Consider the following 15,031-nt stretch of genomic DNA (forward strand, 5'->3'; position numbering starts at 1 on the left):
TTGTATTTTGCAAGGAATATAACAATATAAAATAAACATGTGGAGGAATCAGAATGATCACAAAGTCCCTGTTCTTGGGCTTGACACATCACAAAAATACTTTTGGACTTGCTTCATCCAAGAACCGTGTCAGCAAGATCACTTGTAAAACTAACTGACTGAGAATCAAAAAAAAAAAAAAAAAAAAAAAAGAAGAAGAAGAAAAAGAAAAACAAGAAAGAAACCTATTTCCTGTAGATTATTAAAAGCCTACTTTTTCTTGATTAAAGACTGCTCCTCATAGGGCAACAACAGAGACACACAACTTCACCCAGCTTCAGGCTCATTTGTATTCCTCAATCACCTGTACGTGCCACAAATTAGACCTACTTGGCATTAAGTATTTACCCCTGAAACATCAGGATCTTAAAATTTTGTTATTTTTGACTGTCCTATTTTCCTAGATCTTTGTGAACTGAGTAGCTGATTCTGAGGTCCTGTCCAGTCTGATCAGCAGGGAATGGATCCAGTCTTCCTAGAGATTCTAAATTAAATTATTCATTTCATCATATGTCAAAACTCAATTTTAGAAAGACTGGTTTTTATTTTTTTTAATCAAGCTCTTGACTTCAGAAACAGTTCACCAGGAAAGGAACAAACTATCTTCCTACTAACACAAACTTGTATAGAACACATAAAGTTAATACCATAATAATTTCTGTAGTAATGAGAATTACTTATAATAATTTATAAAATTATTTGGGTACTTTTAGTTTTTTATGTATTAAATTATTTCTAAATTATCTAGTTTATAAATGAGCCTCCTAATTATCTGATTTTTTAATTAAAGCTAGTAAGAGGAGAGTATAGCAACACTGCTGTACCATAATTCATCATCTTGCAACCAACTGAAAGTATGTTTGTCCTCTGTCATTAATATAATGAAGTGTGTGCTTTAATTATAAATGAAGATATAAATTGTGAAATATTTTCTCAAGAAATATTCATTAATAATATATGATTCTGATATTTTCATAACTATAGCACTGAGTTTAAAATGCATTTGAAAAATAAAATGACAATTTTATGAAATGAAAAATAACTCATTTTTTAAATAGAATACAAACTCAGTTAGATCAACAAAGGAATTGTAAAGTTGGTTTGTCATTATAAAATATACCAAAAAAAGGCATCTCAAAGTTAGTACTGTTTTTTCCCATTAGAAAGCATGAACCTAATTCTTGGTCTTCAGATTAAAAAAATAGCCCTATATGATAAAGATAAATGGTCCTTGCTTTGTAGTCCCTTTGAGAGAACTGTCCTAAATGAAAATAGTTCTGGTGTGGTGAATTGTGATAGGTTTTCATATTCCCAAGCAGAGAAGCAGCATCTGGAAATCTTATTCCCCAAACATATTTCCGTACTGCTTTAAAATAGAGTAGTAAAAGGATGGTGCAGGTAAACATCTGCCATTTACAGAAAGGCAATGCTTTATTCAATAGGACATTATACCATTTGTTCAGCAAATATTTACCTAGTGTCTATTTAGTATCCAGTATTTACATTAAACTCTGCTGAAGCTGTCAGGTAGTAACATGCCTTTTTAATTACTCACACATATGTGGAGTTTGGAAGAAGTCAGGCACACCCCCAGAATTGAAAACTGAGAATAGAAAAGTATATTCTGATAACAAAGAAAGCAACCAACTTTTATTTTTTAAATTATAGGAAATCACTTTACAGCCACATCAAAAAGAATTTTTAATTATCCACAAGAAATTTACATTTCATCCAACAAGCAGCTATAAATTATTGAAGGTTTTTTGTTTTGTGGGCCAAATGAGTGATCTGTCAATTATTGAGTTTTATAATAAATAATGTATCTTCAGTTGTTGTTCTTCACCTCTAGCAGTAGACATGTTGGGAGATGTGGGTAATGGCTGCATGAATCAAGTTTAAGATAGTATTTGCCAGTTAATCTCTTTTTGAAGTCCATAGTAGAATAATATACTCTCTGTTTACTAGTTGGGGCATGAAAACAGACCACATGCAGAAATCTAATAGATTTTACAGGATGAAATGATCAAGGTAGGGCCATTAGTGGTAACCACTTAAGAGACAGTGCAAGGGGTTGGGATTGTAGTTCAGTGGTAGTGCACTTGCCTAGCATGTGTGAGGTACTGGGTTTGATCCTCAGTACCCATAAAGATAAATAAATAAAACAAAGGTATTAAAAAAAAAAAAAATAAAGAGTCAGTGCAAAAGAGCCTGTTGCAGTGGTGCACACCTGTAATCCCAGGCACTCCAGAGTCTGAGGCAGGAGGATCACAAGTTAAAAGCCAGTCTCAGAAATTTAGTGAGACTCTAAGCAACTCAGCAAGAATCTGCCTCCAGATAAAACTTTAAAAAGGGCTGGGGATGTATGTCAGTAATTAAGTGTCCTTGGGTTCAAACCTCAGTACCAAAAATAATTTAAAAAATAAGTAAAAACACCATGTGATAAAGATATTGTGGATGTCTTTTGAGAGAGAGAGAGAGAGAGAGAGAGAGAGAGAGAGAAAGGAATCCTTAAAATGTATATCACAAACTGAAATATTTATATGCAGACTAACGTAACATCTAGTATCTGCTTCAAAAGTGTTCTACAGGAAGTTAGTGACAGAGTGAAAGAATATCTGTGAAACAAGATTGACCAAGAATATCTAAATGATCAAGCTGGGTGATTGGAACACAGCTGTCTACTAATACTGTTTCCTCTACTTTGCCTAATTCTACTCCAAAGACCAATATGAATGTCTGATTCCATCTCTGCAATGCAAACAAAGATCCTGCCAGAGTTGATCGACAGTGAAAAACACGGGATTGCACTAAATCATGGGGTTTTTCCCAGCTCCAGAATATTTATATTTTTATTTGGCTGAGGTATCTTCATAGAAGCTTTGCCACCAAACAGTAGCTGATCTGTTTCTCTGTGGGATGGGAACCAGTTTTCTTGATTCTTTCCCCATTTTAGATGGATAGGAATGGAATAAGAATGAGAATGCAGATACTACACTTGTCTACCATGAGGTTTGGGGGCTTAAACATCTGTTGTGCATCTGCCAATGGGGTTTGAAACCATTTATGAGAGAATCGATATCTGCCCTGGAAGAAGTTAGATATTCTCTCATTTAAAATATTTAAATTTTATATAATTACCTAAATTGTGGTTTCCTCTTCCTTTGTGTATGTACTTGAAAAGTAGAAAGCATTGGAAGGGGAATAGAAAAATAAAGATTATCACTTTCATTGTTTTCTCAAACTTACAGTACTGATGAACCAGATATGGTGAGTTAACCTTTCAAAACTCCCCACATAGTCCCAAGATTTGGTAAAATTGTCTGTTCTTCACTGTTGGATCAACACTGGCAGGGTCTTTATCTGTACTGCTGATATGGAATCAGGCATTCATATTGGTCTTTGGAGTAGAATTTGACAAATAAAAAGCTTTTGTTTAGTTTTTAAATTATGTATTTAAATGTATTACTAAATTACAAATTTATGTAGAATATAGTTGTAAAGCATGCTAAAGAATACTTTCATTAATGGAACTTTCATACTGTATCTAAATATTAAATGTTAATGTTTCTAGTTTCTCACTATTATAAGCATGGTATTTTCTTAATAACAACCATAGAACTCCCCTGTCTATTTCCTTGCACATATCCAGATGCACACAAGCATGTGTACACCTGATACACATGCCATTATGTTACAAAATTCAATGTTGCTCCTCTAACATGTAGAAACCATTTACATTTCCACCAGCATTTTGTAATTACATCCATCATCATTCTTGCTACAAATGGATAGTATTTTTTTAACATTTTTTAATGACAATGGTAAAGACTTCTTAATGAGAAAAAAATCTCATGATTCATAATATGAGCAATTGTATTGCATACTTCAGCCAGCATCAAAATAGACATAATCATTGCAGTTTAAACCAAAGTTTTATTTGGGGATATACACTGTACATACACAATTGCTATTTGTCATTGCATTATTTTATCTCAGAAGAAAACCATCAAAATCATAGCTATTTTCACGACTATTACTATTATTAGGACAAAACCTTAAACTTGAATATTTTGTGTAAAGAGTAAGAGTAGCACTTCAGACTGCTCCCTGTATCTCTGTGGAAAGTTTAAATTATTTTAATAAGTAAAATAGAGTCAGCTGGGCAGAAGTTACCTATTCTTTATGTTGTGGCAGCAGATTATTGACTTTTGCAGGAGTGAAAAAGAGCAAGTTGACATGAGAGGAAGCTGGGTATTACAGTCAGTGTAACTGAGAGAAGAATGAAAACCGGTATTTAGGAGTTAATAGAGCCGCCATGAAACCTGAAGAAAAATTCAATTCAGTAAATAAGTAAATAAAGGTAAGAGGGATATCCTTTCAGAGCTGCTCTGTAACTAGTCCAGTGTTATTATGCTATATAAGGTGTTTTCATCTTATGGCTTGTCAAATGCAGTTAGAGCCTGAGAGAGCCCAGTGCTTTTTCTATAATATAATGTCACTTTCTATGGCATAGATGCTAAAGATATGCTAGAGTGATATTTCAATACACATTACAGAGAAGTTAGGAACAAATGGACAATGATATATGTGTATCAAAAAGTAATTAAGCATTTCACAGTGGTCATTGTTTGAAATGGATTGGCACTTTATTTCCCTATATAAAATTTTACTGAACTATTATCTGACTAGGTACTAGAACATTAAGTTTAAAGTTGTCTTAAGCTGTGATTGAATGGAGAATGCTCTACACAATTTAAGAAACCATTAGAAATATAAAGTAGGTGATTTTACTCCATCTTCCATATGGTTTCTTTAAAAAATAAGAAATCATGTTAAAGGTATATAGATTGCTAGATTATAATGGATATAATATGACATTTAGTGTTTAGTTATGATAATGTTTTGTCAAAAGAAAAATGGGAAAGAAGTGGAGGTTTTGTAACTTTACTGATACATAATTTTGCATATATTTAAATTGCAAATTAAGTAAACTTTGAAGAATATTTACACTTCTGAAACTACCATCATAAAAAAGACTTCCTTCCTTCCTTTCTTCCTTCCTTTCTTCCTTCCTTCCTTCCTTCCTTCCTTCCTTCCTTCCTTCCTTCCTTCCTTCCTTCCTTTTCTCTCTCTCTCTCTCTTTCTTTCTTCCTTCCTTCCTTCCTTCCTTCCTTCCTTCCTTCCTTCCTTTCTTTCTTTCTTTCTTTCTTTCTTTCTTTCTTTCTTTCTTTCTTTCTTTCTTTCTTTCTTTCTTTCTTTCTTTCTTTCTCTTTTTTTTAACTGGGGATGGAACCCAGGGATGCTTTACCACTGAGCTACACCACCCGTTTTTATTTTGATTTTGATAAGTGTCTCACTAAGTTCTGAGACTGACCTTGAACTTTTAGCTTCTGGAGTTGCTGGATTACAGACATGGGCCATTCTGCCCAGTTATTCCCAAATATGTTTAAGGCCTTTGCCTTGCTTCATTCTATCCCACTATATACTATTCAACCACTTATGTGCTTTCTGTCATTATTGACTAACATCCATATTTTTGAATTTTTATACATGGATTAGTGTAATAGAAATGTATTTGGTTCTGAGTTTCTTCTACCAGTGTAGAAGTAATTCAGTATTTTAGTGTACTACTAGTATTTTTCCATTTAATTATCAAGTAATCTTCTATTCTATGAAACTTTCATGGTTTATACCTTCATCTGTTGATGGATATTTGGATTTTGTCCAGTTAGGAATAATTAGAAAAGGTCATCATGCGTGTAAACCTTTGGAAGGATGTATGTTTTCTTTTCTTTGGAGCAAATATCTCAGATTGAGGTAGCTACATCACACAATAGGCATATTCTTAACTTTTTAAGAAATTACCAAAATCTTTTTCAAAATGTTGTACCACTTTATATTTCCTCGAACATCATATGAGATTTAGATTTTTCACATCCTTATTGAGACCTTGTATTGTTAGTTATTAATTTATTTTCTTTCTTTTTTTCTTTGGACAAAGTCTTGCTACATTGCTGAAGGTCTTGCTAAACTTCTGAGGCTGACCTTGAATTTGCCATCCTCCTTCCTAAGCCTTGTGGGTAGCTGGGATTATAGGCATATGCCCCCGAATTTGGCTCTTTTTCTTTATGAGTTTAATTATTCTAATAAACATTGTGGTCAAAATTACATTTTAATTAATCAAATTTATATTTATGTCCTTCAAAATGAATAGGAATATTTAAATTAAGATTTACTGTAACCGTAAGAATTTTTAGTGAGCAGAAAATTGACTTGATACAGTTTCTCACGTTAATAACTCTTGGTCTTTCTACACTTGACTCTCCTTCTCCAAGTCTTCTTCATTCTCCAAAAAAATGGGTCAAAATATCTGCACAATAAAGGAATAAACTAGTCCCCTTTTCTTCTATCAAGCCACACTACTCAGCATTAATATCTCACATATGCATATTTTAATGACTTTTTTAATCATGGATGAAAATATGTTAGATTTGGATCTTAACTGTATAATTTTAATCATCACTACTTTTTAGTATCTTTAAGTGAATCTAATATAAATTAAACTTAACATCCTAAAAATTTCACATATTATTTATTTCATTTTGCTTGAACTTAATAGTCACATCTGAAAGATACAAAACAATAATAAATCTCAGCTAACAAGAAAGGTTTAAAATGCCAAGCAATTATGTCTACAGAAAGTCTTTTTTTCTTTTCTTTTCTTTTTTTTTTTCATTTTAATTGTGCAGGCTTCTTTTTTGTTATTTTATAGTAAGAGCCCTAACATGAAAATGTGGTTTTAAAAAGACAAAATATATTAATAGTATGTGTCCATTTTTCAAATATGCTCCTCAGCTCTCAGTTAATTTTTAATCATTTACTTAAACTACCTTTCAGTTTTTACTGACCACAACAATAAAGGAAAAAGTAAAACATCCAATCTAATTGCAATAAAACAACTAGGTCTTTTTATAGGAAAATGTCCCAATAATTTATTTAATAATATTCTTACCTGAGCAATTTTTCTTGTACACCATGGGACTCATGGTACAATGTTGTGTGGGTAACTTAGTAGCTGCTTCCTAAATTACTTAAAGTATAAAATCAAAATATTATTTCTTTAATGTTATTTGTTGAGGAGAACAATTAAATTGTGAAGGTCATGAAAAGGTAAGAGGGGCACACGGTGTGTATTCACATACAACATTTTCTTCTTCTTGACTGCCTGATTATTTCTGAATTAGGTAGGAAGGGTATCACAAATTGTTAGTCAGATAATGTGTTTTTATAGCTAGCTGAGATCTTGGAGATAATGTAGTTTAATTTCCTCACATTTTCCAATGAAATTATTGACTAGATGCTTTTTTAATGGCTAAAGGTTATGAGGCAAGTTAGTGCCATACTTTTAACTGCAGGCAAAGCTTTCTAATATCCAGTCTAGCTTTTTTTTTCCATAAATTTTATTGTATCTGAAACTCACAAATACATATGAATGAAGCTGGTCCCCAAAATGTAAAATATTTCCCTTAAAAGCTAGTAAATTGCACCATTCAACCTCTATGACTTCAACATAAGCAGAAATATCCAAAATACAGGAGAATTTATTAGCATTCTGCAAACATCTCTGTGATGGTATTAGTTGGATGCTGCTGCTGAAAGATCAATTTGTTATTAGGTGACTTGTTTTTCTTATACTTAAAACGACACTAATGTTTGCGGATTTACTCTCTTCTGGTAATTAAATGAACACAAAGATTTGTAAGGAGGTAATATTGGAGTTCAAAGTTGTATGGAGACGTAAGATTAGATTTAAGAATTATAAAAACAACATTTGGACAATTATCTTAACATATTTCAGACTGAGATAATTATAGGCAAGATCAGACAAAATCTAGGAGTAATCTAAGAGGAGAATCACAGTGACAATCTCCTTATTGGCTCATAGTAATTTTACCTTCTCTAAAATGACAAGTCCAGTTTACACTGTTTAGAACAAATGTAAGTAAACAAAGGAAGTGTGCCTGCATTTGTATATACACGTAAGAACATTTTAGATTCTAACATAATTCAGATAAACATTTATTAGTCATAAAGGAAAACAATAAAATTTGTCTGAAAAAGAGGACAATGGTTTTCACTAAAAATTGAAGATCAAAGGCAAGAATTTATTCTTTCTATAACTCATTTCTCCATCATTAAAATGTGAGAATATACTTATGGAGACTCATTTTATAAAATTCTTGTAAGATTGAATGAGATAATAGGTAAGAAAATTCTTGGCAAAGTTTAAAGACTGAATTAATTTGAGTTATCATCATTTCTTTTCAGACAGAATTTTTATTAGACACTTTTTAAAAATGTGGTCACAACATTTTTCTGTAAGCTTATGAATGTGTCTGGGAATTTCAAAGAATTGTATGAAATAGTGGGATTCATGTGAAGTTGTGAAGTTGGAAAAACTGGTCGAGAAAGTCTGAACAAACTAGAAATGGATTTTTTAGCTCCACATTACTTCTGAGCTTTGCTCTTATATTGTGATTCTTGAAGAATTTGAATATCAAAGATCACCATAATTTGGTCTAATATATATTTAGTAAGTGTTTTTGAAATAGCCACATACTTAGAACAGGATCATTTTCTTGTTTGAAAAAACAATAATCACTATGGTTGTTAGAGGAGCAAATGAATTACAAAAGAGATAACACATGTCTTAAAACAACCAATTTGTGCTATTAACTTAAAACATTTGAAACTTATGGACTAAGTTTATTTTTAAACTAAGTTTATTTTGAATTCTGTATTATAGAAATATATGCTCAAAAATATTTTTTCAGTTACAAAACTATTAGTACATAACATTTTATCAGTTTTAAAACACATTTGTAGGACTGTAACATTAAAATGTAATATATTATCAGTTTGAAAACATATTTGTAAGTATACAAAAGTGATTTTGCAAATCGTAAAAACTAAACCATTTCCCTATTCTGTTGGAAACATATTTTGTTGGTTTTAATGTTAAGTAATTTTTAAGTGTTTATTAATATTTCATAACTTCAGTGACCTCTGTGGTAATTCTTGGTTTGCTCGAACTGACTATGTGGCATTGGTCAATTCATTTAACATTTCTGAGATTAAAAAAAATTTAAAAATAAAGTCTGCATAACCGATTTCATGAACAGCTACAGCTATAGTGTATTAAAAGCACCTGGTACATGGCAAATTCTTAATATATAGAACCTATTACTGCAACATCACTATTATTCCCCTTACTGTCCCTACAGAATAGACTAATTTTGCTTTGTCATGAGTGCACATCCACATAAGGTGAATTAGGGATGTGACATAGATTTAAAAATTCCTAAAGCATCAATCTTACTCCCTGAAGGCATGGTGTATCGTGAGGAAACCGTCTTTAAGAATGGAAAGCTGGTTGTTGGAAAGTGTGGTCATTCTGGTCTTACTGCAGTAAGTGATCCAGGTATAACCATCCACCATGGCACAAAGTTAGTTTTGTAGGCACCTGCATTAGTTTATATCAATATTTATTCAGTGGATAGGGTTCAGGAAAATAAACTCTTTGTTAAAGTGTTAAAAAGTTTTTTTTAAATGTTACAATTAAAGTGAAGATCCACATAATGGGACTCAGAGCATTATTAGAAACCGAGTGTTTTAATTGCATGACAAACTACACACCAGAACCATGAAATCCAACCGATTTTCATAGACAAGTGCTATATTAAAGACTAGTCAGGACCCTCTCCGAAGAAATTAGCCGTTATATTTCCTGTTTGCTATTTATGCTCAGGGTTCATCAATTTCAATTTAAGCAGCCTCTTTTCTACTGGAGCACTCTAATGCCAGTCTATAATTGGATAATGTGCTTCCTGCTTAAGAGCAGCTACAGTTGTTCTCCCTCTCCTGAAGTGTATTGATCAGGTTTCTTCCTCTTCAGCTCTCACCCTCCACCAGTTGAGGGAGCAGGAGACCTTGGCACAGGAGGCTGTAGTAGTCCCTCCTCCTGGGGCTTTGGAGGGGACATCTGCCTTTTCAGTTCAAGTATGAGCATCTATCCTATTTACAGCAAGTTCATTACACTGAAGTTGCCTTTTGCCAAATAATTTCCATAAAACAACTCATATTTAATTAGACACTGTAAAGAAAGTTTACTTGGGATTATAAGACAAACTTTCTCTATTGTGTATGTTTTGAATATTTTCTGATGGACATTTGGGGATTTTCTGAGATGTGTCTAAATATTGCAATGCAAATATAGCATCTGTGTGTGTGTGTGTGTGTGTGTGTGTGTGTGTGTGTCAGAGAGAGAGAGAGAGAGAGAGAGAGAGAGAGAGAGAGAGAGCGCTAGCTCAAGGGAATGCCATATGTCCCAAGTGAGACCTACTTGGAAAACAGAAGTGCTGAACATATCACACAGCATCCTTGTGAGAGGACAGTCAGTCAGTTTTATCTCTGGCAACAAGAAGTTTCTCACCCTCAAGACATGCAAATGACTTTTTTCATCTGTTCTTTTCATGTTATTTGCATAATTTTCTCCCACAAAAGTGAGAGCTGTCAAAAATTAACCATTTGGGGTTTCCCATTCAGTTCCATGACCTTTCCAGAAAATTGGATCTCTTCAGGGAAATAGTAACTTTAGTTTGAGAGATGTGGTAGTGTGCTGAGAAGGGGTCACTGGCAGAAGGAGCAGATGAGAAATGGAGATCAGCAGGTAGGTAAAGACACATGACTACATTTATAAAGTTATTTGGTATTTTGGAGACTTTCATACCCTTGCTTGTTTTTGTTTGTTTTTGTTTTGGTAAATCATTAATTTGACAGGTAATAGAAGAGATGAGCCAGTTAGGTGTGATATTATACTCTTCTGTGTTACTCAGGTTAATGGTACAATGCAAACATTTTTGCAAGTGTGGTGCTAATTGAAAATGCAATTTGAAAAACTCCACAAGCAATGCTGTGTTCTGCATGCTTTGGTTTGAGTGCTGGTATCTGTACAAAACTGCCAAATATGCTTATTTAGTATGAATACTACCTTTTTATAAATTCAGAGAGTTGCACTCTGGAGGGCTGTAATAAACCTTTAAATTCATTTTACTTAGACAAAGGTTGATATATGTGGCAGGCTGAGGGCAAAGGCAAGTGCAGCTGTTTTATCACATTGCTTTAAACATTTTTCAGCTTTAGACTTGTCTTACAAATCAGCTCTCTCAGTCTAGTAATTGTTTCACTGTACCTTGTATCTAGCACGAATGCATCTTGGAAAATCAGCAGGAGAAAGCACATTTGTTTAAATCCTGCAATGGCTAACACGGTGGCTAATCTCCTTGCAAATTATGATCATAGTTGTAGTTCATCCGTTAGGCTGGAAAAGACCAGATCCCCAAGTGGCCTCGGTTCCTTTTCCAGTTCCCCGGAGACCCACCAACCAACCGCGTGTTGGGGCAGAGGGGGCTTTTCCTGCTAATCAGGTCAATGAGTATCCCCGGGCTCCAGGGACATGACAGGAGTCTATCACAGCAGTTAGGGAGCCTCCAAATCTTGTACGCTCACGGAGAATCTCCCGTTAAGAAACATCGCTTAGTCCTCATTTACTCACTGGGAATCTCTGAGGATTTCAGCTGATCTTTTTTCTCCCTTTAGACAGTGAGGAGCTCAACATAAACAGGGGGAAAGAGCACAGTATGCTGCTACTTGGAGGGTGTTGATTGAAAACTTCGATCTCCCCACCCCTTTCACGGTTGATTTGACTGATTTCTCACCTCGTTCACAGAAAATATTTCAATTAAGGTAAGTGCCGGCTTTATCTGGGTGACGGCATCGCACTGAATTTCTGCATTGAAAGTTCTAACTGACTAAACTGACATTCTGCACTGCAGCAAGTGACTGTTTATGTCAGGAAAAGGCTTAGTTTATAAGCAAGTGTCCTAGAATGAAACCTGGCGTTTGGGATAACGATATTCTGGAGCAATTCTTTTGAAATACAACCATTCTGCCTTGCATCAAAATAAAATAGAAGGGCATGTGAAAAGGGAGTTAATTTCTTATTTTGCCTTTTTAATAATCTGTTTAGAGGACTGTGCTCTGCCAAGGCGACTGTATTTTGTTTGAAGTGGTCTGTTGAAGTCCTGTGATAAAATCTGAGTTGAAAGCTTCAAAGTTAAATTAGATAGGAAGAAAATTTGCAAATGGGAGTTGAAATTTCATGAAGCTTTTTACGTTAGCAGTTTCCCTGAGCTCCCTTTTGGCTTAAGGATTTAGGGCTAAATCCCTAATATTTTAACTGTTTCCATTTAGGAATTAAAATGTAAATGTTACAGCTTCTGATGAAAATGTTAGGAAAACTGAATCTAGAAGCTTTAGTATTCCATTGATATAATGTATAGTTCTTATACATGAGATATAATTCTTGAATGAGATAGATTAATAAAATATTAAGTAAATTAACTGCTCTCTAAAATGCTTATTTTTGATAAGAACATTTCTTTATTAAGAGATTAAAGTTAACATTTGTTGAAATCCTGACTTTTAGATATTTCATGTCTGAGTGGGCTTTTTGTTATCAAACAATAGTGAATTGAGTTTAGCCTTACACTTTTTTACTTTGGGGCAATTATGCAGATAATGTAGGTAAACTAGTTTGCATTGTATCTTCTATCTCCACTTCTTCTCATAAGCTTGTTAATAAAATTTACAGAGATAATGGAAGAAACTTTTTTCCAAACTTAGACTTAATTATGTGAACTTTTTCTTTCCTATTTTAGTTTGCACATGTACATATAATCTGATGAGTAGATGCAATTTTATGGTTATGTAAGTAAGAGAAGCAAACTAATTCTATTACTATAATTATATGTGATCTATTTGTTAGCACTCAAAGTATATGAAAAATAGTAACCACATGCCTTGCTATTGTTTAGGACTTTTACTAGGAAATAATTTTCAGATAATGAAAAAAAATTTTTTTTAAATAATCACGTCTTAGCATATATATAAAATGAATTTCAAATGTAGATCTGTAATGGTAATGGACATTGTAATTATCTAACTGCTTTTGTGTAAGAATTTTAAAAGTATCTTAAATGTGCTTTCTGAAATGAGCACTCATATTTCCTGAGTATCTTGAATACCTCTAGTATTTCCAGATATCTTGATATGGGATATTTTATAAAGATGTCAACATACTTTTTATAGTAATTGGCTATCCTTCTGAAATTCCCTAAAGAGCCTTTCAGACTGATGTTGATGTTATTACTTCTTACACAGGGAAAAAAATATTTGCAGGATATGGATATGTTCTGACATGTACTTGCCAATTGTCTGTCTGCATGTTTTCAGCCAAAGACTGAAGACAGCTATCTACTCCTGGTGTGCTAAGACTTCTATCTTGTTTGGAGGGCAGATAGTTTCTTGATCAATTCAAGGATAACTGTGATAAGATTGTGTCAACCACAGTGACTGTCACTGGGTGGTTGGTTTTATTCTTTGTCTTATAAGCACACATAATAAACCCAGAAATAAGGAACAATTAGTCAAATAGAAGCACATAAGATACTAAAAAGCCTGCACATTGAAGAAAATATCTTTGTATATTAGATTATGCCGTGTGCTGAGTTCAAAACTGTTGACTATCAGTTCCATTGAATTTTTATTGGATGTTCTTACCACTGAAGTATGTAAATAGTGTATGGCCACTGAAGTGTGCATTTAGTGCATAATGAAATATTTATGTTTAAACATGAAGGTAATTATAGTACTTATTCAAAAGGATCTATCTAAAGTTTGTAAAGAAATTTTGTCATTGCTGTGTATTTTGTCTTTATTCGCATCACACAGACTGATGAGATAATTGAAAATTAGTAGTTATGTAAATTATGTAGCCCTTGTCCCCTCTATTTATTCCAACTTACTATATTATCCTCAGCTACCACCATATCTCTTTCCCCTTTTCATTCATTTCATGGTAATTTATTTGTGTTCTAAGAGCAGGAAACACTTTTGGATATATTTTTAGCTGTAGATGGGCATGGTACCTTTATTTTATTTATTAATTTTTATGTGGTGCTGAGGATTGAACCCTATGCCTCGTGCGTGCCAGGCAAGGGCTCTACCACTGAGCCACAACCCCAGCCCCAGAAAACATTTTATAGGGCAACTTCATTTGGAGTAATACAGTTTCAAAATTTAAAGGAAAAAACTGCTAAAACTTCCTGAAGCTACACAGTATACAGCATTTTTAATTTTAAAAAACAACAGAAAAGATAATATATAACATACTTGAAATTATTTGAAATTCCAGACAACTGAGTTATATACTTGGTGTGTATACCTATATAATCATCAATTCCAAACAATAATGTTATTTATGTCCATTTTCCGGAGAAGGAAATGAAAACCATGAGGACATGTAACTGGGCCAAGGGTATACCTTAGTGGGTTATGAATTACTATAGCAGTTTTAAACTCAGATCTGGGTATTCAGAGTTCATGATCCTTATTCCATAACTTCTTTATCACCTCTTATGTGGTGAATCTCTTCACTATTGAATATGAAACCTACAAATATTGACAGGTCATATTTATGATGATACAGAGTAATTCAATTACTGTTAGAATAGTAAACACTTGCCTTTTTAAAATAACTAATTTAATCAATTCCATAGCCTGGAATGTTTGAAATAAGAATGTATTTTGTAGCCAGGTGCTGTGGTGCTATAGTGCATACCTACAATCCCAGCAGATCAGAAAGCTGAGTTAGGAGGATTGTGAGTTCAAAGCCAACCTCAGCAACTTAGTGAGACCCAATTCAATTGATAGATACTTCGTCTTTACATAAAATATAAAAAAATACTGGGTATGTGGTTCTGTGGTTACCACAAAAAAAAAATTACTTTGTTCTTCTAACTTCTGAAAGAGGTGTTTTGAGTCTTTGTTTCTATTTTTTATTACTACTGGCAGAAAGAATACTCTATCATGA

At 33.3% G+C, this 15,031-nt stretch overlaps 1 protein-coding gene across 1 annotated transcript in view; it reads left to right on the forward strand.

The window, feature by feature from the left end:
- Positions 1 to 15,031, forward strand: part of CDH12 (cadherin 12) — a 993,970-nt gene that overhangs the window by 556,518 nt on the left and 422,421 nt on the right. The window contains exon 3 of the mRNA XM_079145106.1: positions 11,698 to 11,844. The gene's annotated coding sequence lies outside the window, so the exon portion shown is untranslated. The remainder of the gene's footprint in view (positions 1 to 11,697; positions 11,845 to 15,031) is intronic.

This window comes from Sciurus vulgaris (assembly GCF_902686455.1).
Source record: "Sciurus vulgaris genome assembly, chromosome: 6".
NCBI lineage: Eukaryota > Metazoa > Chordata > Mammalia > Rodentia > Sciuridae > Sciurus > Sciurus vulgaris.